Below are 12,152 nucleotides of genomic sequence, written 5' to 3' on the forward strand. Positions count from 1 at the left end.
CGTCTCAATGGTTTTTGGCCACGTACATTTAGTACAAGACTAGTTTCTTAAGGTAACTCAATCAGTTGAGTAGGATAACCAAGATTGAGTTTCACCCTTCATCAGCTTGTAGTTCTTAACTTGTGACCATGATTAAGTGTGAGCCAACCTCTCTAAAGAGATTTGTCCTGGACGGTCCACAGTCATCCAAGTGTCGAGTCTATTGGCATAAATGCATAAGTGTGAGTCGACAATGCTAAGGAAATTGGAAAGGATGGTTCATAAGCATATTTGATCCAATCAAATGTCATAATGATGAATATAAATAATTGGTGATACATGTAGTGTATATTCAAGTTGGAGCTACAGTTGTGTAGTATTTTACTGTTTGATTTAATATTACTGACATTGTCTTCTTAAATTAAGTTTGTACCATTACTACCAAAAAACTATAAAATTGTGGGACTAATTTAACAATAGTTTGGAGGAAATTGTTTCCACTATATTTTTGTAGTGCTTTGTACATGGTTTAAGTTAATTTTCGTAATTTAATTTATCATTGGAGACAGTTTTATAAAAATGGCACAATTTGATTTACAATTGCGGCAATTTCATTATAACAACCATAATCTAATAAATTTTACATTTTAAAAGAAATAATAACATAGACGTTTTATTTTCTATGTTTCATTAATGCGCCCTTTTCACTTGCTGAACCCACACTTCACCCTTTGGCTTGGAATTTTCCAAACTTAATCGCTAAAACAGAAACATCAGTGTACTCAAATGCAATCCATAAATGCATCGGCCTCTTCTTGTGGTGAATGCACCATCCTCTTTCTGTGGTGAACATGCAGGCCTCTTCCATCGATGCATGCATTCTTCCACCGGTGAACCTGTCAACCTCTTTCTTTGGTGGATGCATCATTCTTTTTCACTGGTTCTAGTGATTCATATATCTATAAATCAACTTTTAAAGGTTTTTTTATATCTATAATTTGATCTTTAGGTTAGATAATAATTAATCTCCACCTTTTTTCAACTATTAATTCTCACATGTTGTGAAATTGCATATTAATGTATTGGACCGTCCATGAAAAATAGGATTTTTACTCAATATAATGATTGATATGTGGTCACAAAATATTTTTTAGACAATATTATGTTTTTAGTATATCACTTCTAAAATTTGTCTTAGTCATAATGCTTATATAGCACAACAAGTTGTTGCTATATATTCTACTTCAATTGTTAAGAGTGCAACAATTGATTATTTCTTTAATGAACACAAAATTGCACTTGTACTTAGATGAAATTCATACCCTATTGTGATTTTTCTTGTTTCTACATTTCCAAGCCAAACACTATTTTATATCCAACAAGTTTTGCATAATTGTCATTCACATAAAAATTCCATTGGTCTAAGTAACATTCATATATTGAAGAATTCTCTTAGCTCCTTGAAAATGGCACAACATGACTTTTGTATGAATCTACTAAGCAATTCGACTCCAAAGATTATATCTTATCTAGTCACGGTCAAATATCTTATACTTTGAACCAAACTTTTGTAATAGGTTGCATCTACTCTTTTTTCTTTCACTTTCTTTTGTCAAATTTAACTTTTCTTCAACCGGAGTGGAAGCTAGCTTTGAATTCTCAATCTTGAATTTCTTCAAAATGTCACTTGGATATTTATTATAGGAGATAAAAATTTATTATTCTACTAAACGACCTCAATGCCAATAAAGTAGGACATTAGGCCTAAATTTGTCATCTTAAAGCAACTTGTCAACTTTAACTTTCCTTCAATTGGAGTTGAATTTGACTTTGAATTCTCCATCTTGAATTTCTTCAAAATGTAACCTACATATTTCTTCTAGGAGATAAAAATCCCATCATTACTCTAAATGACCTCAATGCCAAGAAAATAGGATATTAGGCCTAAGTTTGTTGTCTTGAAGCAACTTGTCATAGTCTCCTTGAATTATTCAACCATTTTTTAATAGTCAGTGTAGAATAATATCACTAGGATCAACAAATTTAAAATATAAAGTATGTTTATGACATCACTCAAAACTATATTGCACAAAGTAAGAAACAATTTTCTTATACCATGTTCATGGTGCCTACTTCAAACCATACAAAGCTTTCTTCAATATGTAGATTCTATCTTTTTTTTCCTCTAACTATACCCTACAAGTTGTTCAACATGTGCAAAATACCATTTGAAAAATAAGCAGATTTAACATTCATTTTATATATTTTTCAATAATTTCAAGTCAATAGAGAAATAATCATGAGAATTATGTCTAATCTTGCAACATAAGCAAACAAGTATTCAATGTCTAGATTTTGTTTATACCCTTTTGCAACCAATGTTGCTTTAAAGTGATTATTTTTTCCATTGAAATTGTACTTTGTCTTGTACACCCACTTTACTTCCATAGGTCGTTTAGTCGCTAGAAAATTTGTTAACTCCCAAATCTCATTCTTTTCGATAGCATGAATCTCATCATGTATGGTTTCTCTTCAATTCAAATCCCTTAATGCCTCATCAAGGTTCACTATCTCACAATCAAATAATAAAGCAAAGTCTATAATTTCCTCATCAGATAGGTCACTGTCATTACCCATATAACATGGTTCGCCAAAGTAGTTGATAGTTGATTATACTTCCATGGGCTATTGGATTATTTTGGTTCATCAAGGATTGGATCTGGTTGTCTTTCAATTTATTTATAGTTGTTAGGGATCAATAGTGACTCCTTTTAGGACTTTCAAGACCAATCTCATCTACTTTTCTCATTAAATGTCACATCTCAACTAGTAATAACCTTCTTTGTCCCTAAATTTTAAAATTCTAATGAAAATACATCTTTCACCTTTGTCACCGGATTTCTTTCTAAGTTGGTTTGTAATGTGTGCATATGTTATATATCCAAAACTCAGAGGTATCTGATTAATGGTCTCCTTCCACTCCAGGCTTCATCCAGTGTCTTGTCATGAACACATTTTGTTTGACACCTATTCGAAATATAGATAGTAATAGCAAATTCTTATGCCTAAAACTTTCTAACAATTTCTTTGACCTTTGTCGAGGCTCAGTGTGCTTACAAATTATAAATATGTTATCAAATTAATTTAAACATATTTTCAGCAAACATATTGGTCAGTCAAGTAGTAAACTCAATATGGTATTGTTCTTCCAATAATTGGTGTAATGAGCTTCAATTTTACTCACAATTGTTATTAAAGGAAAGCAAATATGATGTCACAATCATAAGTGCCCGAAAAAGTAAAAATGCAAGAAAACAAATATTATTATATTTATAGTTTTTCAAAAGATTTTTATAATGATGGTAAGAGTATTTAGCTATTAGATTCCATTTTTTGTCACCCTTTGCATTTTTCTTTGGTTCAACACCACTTTAACATGTTTCAAAAGTTAAAATCTTAGTATTATACATTCCATCCAATTTTTTGGCATAGAACCCCTTTGATCCCTCAACATGGGCTTACTTTCACAGCCACACGACAATCCATCAAGCATTTATGTGTTGATATTTATATAAAAACATGTATTACAAAGTACCATTATAGGTATCAATGTAAGACACAATAATTTAATACTTAAATTGCTGCATAAACATATTATTCATCATTATGCTTATACTCACATCATTCTCAACAAGTCTCTATTGGGAGAAAGAATTAAAAACATAGTACAAGTTACTCCAAAGATAAGAAATTATATTAAATAAGAAGAGTTATACAAAGGAATTCTAAGAAGTTTATCTAATTTTAACTACAATGGAATTAACAAAACATGGAGAAATTAGAAGTGTGTAAGTCAGAGATGGTGATTCCATGAATCTCCAAGGTAACAATTAATAAAATCTTATTTCTAGGATGAGTAATGTGAGAATATGTCTTCCAACCTATTATCACATGTTTTAGAACATACACTAGGTATTATAGCACCTAGAATGGGTCTAATCACATAACAAATTTTTTTATAAATTATAACACTCTAATAAAAGATAGCTTAATGCAACAATGTCTAATGTTGGTCAGGTGTGTAGGGCGTGACCTTAACACATATGAAATTCTATGAGAAGATAGATGTCGAGTGATTATCTAAGACTTTGGTCACCCAATATGGAACATGTGACTCTATGTCTCAAACAGCGTCCATGTTGTTCTTTTAGTGTCTTAGATGCTAGATTAGCAAAGAATTTTTTCTTTTCCTTTTTAGCATCCTTCGTTGTATTTAAACTCTTGTCAGTGTTTCACATTGAGCTTCTAAGAAATTGTTGTTTTCATTTTGTTACTTGATGTCGGATGCACCCCAACGTGTCAAACATCGCATTGCATCCACATTGTATGTGTTTTGCTTTATTTTCCATTAAAATAAGTATATTTCTCACGCATTTATTTCGTATAAAACTAAAACTACAATATTTTTGTTGTTTTTATAACTTTTTATATGTTCTATAATTCTTTATCTTTATTTATATGTGAAATTGTGCATATAAATTCATCAAATATGAATTCATCATGCATCTCACCATATCCATGATTGTTTTGTTCTTCCTTTCAATAACTTCCTCTTCTTGAGTTGCATATCTTGTGATTAGTTGATGTCGAATTCCATGGTGGTCAAAGAAATATACAAAAACAGGGCATTCTTCGCCTCTTCTTGTTCTGAGCTTTTTAATTTTGCATCCACTTTTTTTTCAACATATGTTTTTAACATCTTAAAAGTATTACATTATTTTTATTTTTGCTTCAAGAAATATACTCATGTCTCTATGCTAAAATCAATGATGAAAGTAATAAAATACTTGCTACTACAATGTGTAGGTATTTCAATTATACACAAATCTAAATAAGCTATCACTAATAGCTTCTTAGTCTTCCAAGACCTTCTAATTGGAAATGATTTTCTATGTCTTTTTTTAAACTCACATACCTTATTCAAAATATTACCAATAGGAAAATAAAAACCAAATTCCTTTCTAGATAAATAATTTAATCAAGAAAAAATGAAAAATTTCTAAAATGAATATATACCACAACAAATCATCATTTGAATTATGTAACTTAATCAAGAAAACATTTCATGATGATTTTTCAAAAGGAATAGGCAATTAAGCGAGTCATATGTACCTTGGCAATGAATGTTCCATTATTGTCAATTAAAAGTAGCCATAATAAATTTGCATGTTGTATCCATTATTTGTTAGTTATTTCGTACTCAACAAATTGTGATAAGGACTAGAAGCATGGAAAATGTAACATTTGACTACTTTCAGGATCAATGATGGTCTCCACAAACCAACATGAGACTTTCTAGCGTACTTTGACCTCACTTACACACTTCCTAAGACTTGTGGGTTATTAGCCAAAGAAACATGTGGTGAGACTATAGTACGCTAATTAGTCTTGTGTTGATTTATGTGGATAGTCAACGATCCATAAAGCAATCAAGCATTACAAGTGATATCAATGTTGGTTGTTGATGTCTAGTCTTAAAGACAAATCATGTTTTTTAAGGAGTAAAAAGTGTCTCCGGTTAAGGGGCATGTGACTAAAAAGTGTCTCCAGTTAAGGAGTATTATGATAAAGTTACACATAATTAGAGAATCACCGGAAGATATAGAACTAAATAAAGAATGACATACAAATGTTTGGATTGTTCAAAAGCACTCATACCAGAAGCATCATGCTTAGAAGAAGACATTCAAGTATTCATAAGCATAAACTCACATATTTCACCAAGTTTGTATGAGAACAAAGCAAGCAGAGGCTAAGAAAACTATAGCACAAGCACCTTAGTAACTAGAAGCTACCACTAAAAGTATCTTGCAGAAGATCAGTCTTCAAAAATAGTACCAATGACAAGTATTAGAAGATGTTATGAGGCATTACGCAAACAACAGTAAACACCAACTACCACAATTCAAATTAAAATTTGTGTTAATTGTATGGACAAAGGAGAGTATAGAATGCAATATGAAAAAAAGCTCAAAACTGGCAAATACATTGGGAAATACAATCCATACACAAATGAGTGAAAAGGATAACTCATGCAGCACTTGAATATATTTAAAGTTCCTGCCAACAATCATAAATGACTAGTTGAAAGCTTATAAAAAGAGCTTCCTTCACAAAAGAACATTGCAAGGAAGAGAAACCACCAAATGAAAATTAGGTTAAAAAAAATTGAGCATTTTAAGAGTGAAACTCTAGTTTTTAAATAGAGTCTTTCTTTGCCAAACACTCTAGGATTAGAGCCAATCTTGTGTCCATCTAAAAGATTATATTTAATCACCCTAAGTGTAGGGAACCTTTGTGAAAAAAAGGTGAATTTGAGTTTGTCTATTACAAAACCTGGTGGGTAGGAAAACTCAAAAGAGCAGTTAGAGGATTTGTTAGCTTCTAAAGTGTTTTTCCAACACAATAAGGTTTGTTGTGTGAGTCTACAACAATTTTGATGTTTGGGTAAAGCTTGGAGAAGCTTATGAAATGATATTTGGCTCAAGTAGAGCCTATAGATATTGAGAATACTAAGGTGAAGGGCTTGTAAAGGCTGAGAATACTGAGGTGAAAGGCTTGCAGAGGCTGAGAATACTGAGTAAAACCTACATAGATTTAGAATATTATCTTGAAGAGTATAAGATACTTAGTGCAGATTTGTATAGGGTAGAATAGTGTTGAGATAGAGCCTAGAGAGGCTTGGAAAGAATCCTGTGAAAGCTTGAGGAAACTTAATGTTAAAAGAATATATTGTGTAATTGGTGCTTGTCTCATTGGAAATCCTACAAGTATAGGGATTGGATGTAGTCTAAGGTTCGAGGGAACTAATATAAAATTGTTGTGTTGTATCCTCCTTATTTGTTTCTCATATCTATGTGCATGTTGCATATTTATTTTAATTTGTTAAAAATCTTATTTTTTTAATAAGTATTAACTTAGTCATGCATTAAAAAGATTTTTGAAACATAATTTAATCATCAAAAGTAGCATTACAACTTTTAAAAAAAAAAGGAAATATAACAATTGTATATAAATAAAATCTAATATATTATAGAACTATTTTGAGAAACATCTTCTCATAATATAAACTTCAAGTTCCTTTTATTGTTATTCTTTAGAGCCAAGTATATAAAAAGGGTTTTCTTGCTCCTAACAGAATTTTTTATATTTAAGCTTGAGCTTGAGGGAAAAATATCTGAAGCTAGTTTATTTTGTACAGAAAAGGCTATAGTCGGTCAAGTATCATTATTCAAATCTCTTCCAGTGACTAATTAATTGATCCACTTTAAGTATATAATGAATGCAATCAAAGATTCAACGCTACAAAACCGTTCTCTAAAAGTGAAGATTTATGAAGATTAAAATTGTTGGGAAATTAATTTCTTAATATATTTATAGAGAGAGTGTCCACACACATACATATATTCATAGAGAGGAAGAGGGAGAGAGAATTTTATTGTTAAGATGAATTCAACTAACTTACCCTTGTAAAAAGCTTGATTTTCAGTCCATTTTAAATTACTTTTTTCATTAAATCAATTCATTTGTTGAGTATATTAATATCATTATATTTATTCTTATAAAAATTAAAGTAATGATACAAAAATACATATTTGAAATTATTTTTAGTTTTAATAAAATAGTTTAATAATATTTTTGTTGACAAAATTAATGTAATAGCATATTCAAACTCTTTTTAATACGAGAATTAGAAACGCTCTTAAATGTTAAATAATAAAGCATTCCTCAAACTTTCAAATAATAAAGAATTTATCAATGAGGTGAGTTAGTGAAAGGGACTGCACTTAGAATTTTCATTAAACATTCATCAAGTATCCGATTGTATCTTAAATAAAATTGTTTCTTACACAAAAATATATGTGAGAATTAATAAAGAATATTTAAAATATTTTTATTTTTCTTTACTGTTTTGTTAAATATATTTCATTTTTTATTTAAAAAAATATGTATTTAATTCTTATAGTTGAACAAACTTAACATATTAATTTTTCTACATAAAAATATTTTTTTAGTTCCCATATAAGTAATTTTAGATCTTTTTTTATCTTTGTTGTGACACTAACTTTACTTTTTAATCTTTATTAATTTAAAATAAGAGGTACCAAAAGAAATATAAAAGTGTTTGTATAAGAACTAAAAAGGAATAAATTATTTTTAAGTGTCTGAACTACTAAAAAGGTAAAGTTAATGTAATTATATGGACTAAATTAATGAGTATAATTTTTCTTTTAAATAAATAATACAAAATAGAGAAAATTATACAACTTAGGCTATTAAAATTCCTCTTAATAAAAAATAAGATGAGTAATAATGGGTGGGTATACGACCAGATCTCTCGACCTTGTAGATAAGGTGCTTTTTTTTTTAATCTACATAGTTATATCGAATTTTGAATATGATACATTAGTCTTATAGACTTAACTGACTTTATTCGTGGACTTTCGAATTATCAGTTTAACCTGCCTAAATTCATGGTATAAATATTGTTAATTTGTTTTATTAAGATTTTGTTCTTTAATTTAAGTATTAATTTTTTGTGTTTAAAATATTAATATATTTTAATGTAATAGGTTTTTACTTAAAAATAAAGTTTTTTTTTTAATTTTATACATTTTTTACTTTTTAAAAATATTTTTTTAAAATTACTATTTAAACACGTGAACCAGTCGGTTTATCTACGCACTTATACAAATACTAACTTTAAAAAAAAAAATTATTTCCCATATCAAATTTATCCTGTCACTTTAAAACACAGTTTGTGTGGACCTATTCTTAAACGGATGTAACCAATCTCACCCCTAAATAATATCGGTATAAAGAACAACACCCATAAATTACATCATGCTCTTGCTAAATTACAAGACATTAACCCATAACCTTCCGTGATTAAACAAAACCCAAAAGTATTGCTTTTACGCTGCTCGAAGCAATACGCCTTGTTTGGCCATAAAAGTCAGACAGTGCAGAATATGAAGGGAAAAAAAAAGGCGCACATAAGCGCGTTTTGCTGCCTTTTATGCTTTACAAAGCTGGAATTCCGAAAATCCAAAAACAAACAATGCTATTAATTGTTGATCGCTAGCGCCGAGAGCAGCGAAGCCACAGAGAAAGATCACCAAGCACATGGCACAATCAATGTGCTTTACAGCTATCACCCTTTCACTGAAACATTTCTCTATTCTTTCTCATTTTGCCCCCAATTTTCTTGCCCTCTCTTTTGGACTTACCACCCAAAAGAAGCACGCTACCCATGTCCATTCACATTTGTGCTAAATAAATATTTTATCTGAATTTATATATAAGAAAAACTAATTCATTTTATACTATTTAAAAAATTAGTTGATATTATTTAATTTTAATAATTTTAATTAAAAATTAATTTTTTTTCTAAAATATATTTTATTAAAATTTGTTATGATAAATAAAAAAGAGTTATTAAAAATAGGGTTATAATTAAGTAACTAGTATTTTAGGAATAATATAATTAAATAAAAATAAAATTAATTAAATTTATTTATATTTGAATCCAACATATAACAACTTTTTTTTCTTATACATGAATTTACAAGAGTAAATGTTTTGGAAACTTGAGACTTGTTTAGTTATCCTTTTTAACAATGGCGGTAAATTACTAATAAACTAGAACGTTAATACTTGTGTTGGAGACGGTTGTCAAAGAAATAAAAGTAAAAATTATGAAAACAAGTTAACAATGTGTCTCTACCATAATTTTTATAAAAATCATCTTATAAAAATAGATAAATAAATTTTAAAAATATCTTATAAATAGGAATGGAGGAATTATTGTCATAAATTTTGAGTTAAATTTTAATTTAGTTGATCTAAAATTACAATTAATCTCAAATTGAAGTAAACGTTTACTTTTTATACTGATACCGAAATTTGCCTTAAACTTTTGCAGAAATGTCTTTTTAAGAGCTAATCGTGAGTATGTTACTACATTCCTAAAAATGTTGACTATATTAGCAGCTATACATGAAATTAAACTCTAATGGCGAAATAATATTAAAACCTATAGAATGAATCAAAAACTCAAAATACAGCGTAAAAAAAATAAGTAATAAACTAAAATAACAAAATAAAATAAATGTTAAATAATGTTTTAAAGACACTAATTTTATGCACAATTTTCAATAAATTTTTTAGATAAATACTAATGACTGATATTGAATAAAGAATTAATTTTTTTTATTGAGACATACAAAATTATGTTACGATGACTTATTTTACATTCTCATGTAATCTTTTCAATAAATATTTTTTCTTTTTAATTTCTTGGTTAATACCTAAAACACTTGTTAAGTCAAATGCATTTTTTTATTAATACTTTGACCAATATCTTTACAATTCTAAAATACTAAAAATAGTATTCCTTTTAATGTAAAATGAAGTGAAATACTAAGAGCATCTTCCATGCAGGTTGCGTTCCTCCATTATTGAGAATTGTTTCTTATATAAGAAACCATACTTAGACAATTAAAAAAAATGAATTTTTTAGACATAACAAATATATAATCATTAAAAAAATGATTTTCTCACACAAAACATGTTTAACACGAGGGAAAATAATTGTTCAAGAGAATAATAGGGAACATAAACTCGTTGAACAACCACAATAAATCCCAAAAGTCATCAAATTTGAAAAAAAAGGTGATTCAAATCCAGATTCAAGTAAAACAATAAAGAGGGAAAAGGAGAAAAAGGGGAAAACCAAACGCAATGAAGGTGAGGACAGACACACCATGACGGAGGTGTTGACGCCAGACGCAACCATGGTCGGAGGTGTTGACGCCAGCAAAAGTGACGCGAGACGCTACCATGGGCGGAGGTGGTGATGTGAAGCGAAGGTGAGGCCAAACGAAAGTGTTACGAGACGTTATCACGACAACGAAAAGGAAGAAGATAGAAAGGTGTTGCGAGACGAAGGTGTTGCGGTGGTGGTCGGAGGTGTTGATGCCAGCGAAGGTGACGAGAGATGAAGGGACGATCGCGAAGAGGAAGAAGATAGATAAGAGCAAAGGGGGAAGCTTCTGGAATTGTGGAAGAGAGAAAGATTTCTCTCGAGAAGATAGAAAGGCACAAAGTGGGTAGGTGGTGAAGTGAGGAGAACCTTCTGAACCCTTTGTTTATGTGGGAAGGCTTTGGACAATCTGGAACATCCATTTTATTAATGAGGATGAATCTAGACTGTTGAATAGCTTAAGTAATTAATGGTGAAGGAATTTGAACGTTGATGCAAATGTTACCATTGTTTATTACTATTGATTTGCAAATGATACCGTTGAATGTGGAGACATGACCGTTGTGTAGCATTTTTTCACTGTGTTGCACTGTTCACTATAAATTTGTGCATGGTTAAGCATGTTTTGCACAATTCTTATACTGCTTATTTTTTTTGTTGTTGTTTCTATCAAGTGTCAATTTTTTTTATTCTCTTTGAAATGGATTCCAATTAGTATAATTATCAATGTTACTATAGGTATTTGCAAAACCAATCACTCCCTACTAGTGAAAATTCTCAAAATTCGTCGCTATATGTTATGTATTGACCACCCCATACCAGTGAAAATTCTTAAAATCCACCGCAATACGTTATGTGTTTACCACCACCCACCACTAGTGAAAATTTTCAAAATCCACCACGGTATGTTATGTATCCACCACCCCCACACATGTGGTATATGCATCCTTCATCCAATGTAGAGCCACCTACTAGTGGTAGTTCTCAAAATCCATAAATTTATAGTCAACCATCAACTCCCACCAACTCAAACACGTGTTATAGGCCTTCTTTATCCAATATTGTGCCCCTAGCAATGAAATTGAATCACCCATCGGTGTAGACAGTATTCAACTAGACAAAAGGAGATCAAAATTCAGGTGGAAAAAAAAGGAGATCAAAATTCAGGTGGAAAAAAAAGTCGTACCGCATTCTCGATGACATAAGATGTGATTCTCATCCGATTGTGGCTCAATGTGTCAAAGGATTTAATTATAGGAGTCGACCATACATCAAAGCAATATTGGGCAAGGATAAAAAAAATGTGTACAACAATGACGATATGCATCAAAGCAAACAATTTTGTAAA

Source organism: Glycine soja, chromosome 2, assembly GCF_004193775.1.
Source record: "Glycine soja cultivar W05 chromosome 2, ASM419377v2, whole genome shotgun sequence".
NCBI lineage: Eukaryota > Viridiplantae > Streptophyta > Magnoliopsida > Fabales > Fabaceae > Glycine > Glycine soja.